Source organism: Egretta garzetta, unplaced genomic scaffold, assembly GCF_000687185.1.
Source record: "Egretta garzetta isolate BGI_Z169 unplaced genomic scaffold, ASM68718v1 scaffold460, whole genome shotgun sequence".
NCBI classification, from domain to species: domain Eukaryota; kingdom Metazoa; phylum Chordata; class Aves; order Pelecaniformes; family Ardeidae; genus Egretta; species Egretta garzetta.
The window spans coordinates 315979-316455 of record NW_009258384.1 but is presented as its reverse complement, the minus strand read 5'-3'; the positions used below and the strand labels follow the sequence as shown (position 1 = coordinate 316455).

Genomic DNA, 477 nt, shown 5'->3' with positions numbered 1-477 from the left:
CACCTACAAATATCTCAAGGGTGGGGGTCATGAGGACGGAGCCAGACTCTTCCCAGTGCTGCCCAGTGCCAGGCCAAGGGGCCATGGGCACAGCCTGAAGCAGAAGAGGTTCCAGTTGAACGGGAGGAAGAACTTGTTGACTGTGAGGGTGGCCGAGCCCTGGCCCAGGCTGCCTGGGGGGGCTGTGGAGTCTCCTTCTCTGGAGATTTTCAACCCCCGCCTGGCCGCTGTCCTGTGCCCCCTGCTCTGGGTGAGCCTGCTTGGGCTGGGGGGCGGCACTGGGTGAGCTGCGGGGGGCCCTGCCAGCCCCGGCCATGCTGGGATTCTGTAAAGGGCAGGCAGCACAAGGTCCATGGAGGGCTCTGTGCCAGCCAGCACCACTGGCAGGGCAGTCCATGAGCAACCACACTGGGGACCTGTCCGAAGGAGGTGGTGGCAGAGCCTGGAAGCCTCGCCGTGCCGCTGCACCCGCCACAG

At 65.4% G+C, this 477-nt stretch overlaps 1 protein-coding gene across 1 annotated transcript in view; it reads left to right on the top strand.

The window, feature by feature from the left end:
* The window catches only part of EPPK1 (epiplakin 1), a gene marked incomplete at its 5' end in the record, with an annotated part of 30223 nt that overhangs the window by 27829 nt on the left and 1917 nt on the right, over positions 1 to 477 (top strand). The window lies entirely within an intron of this gene.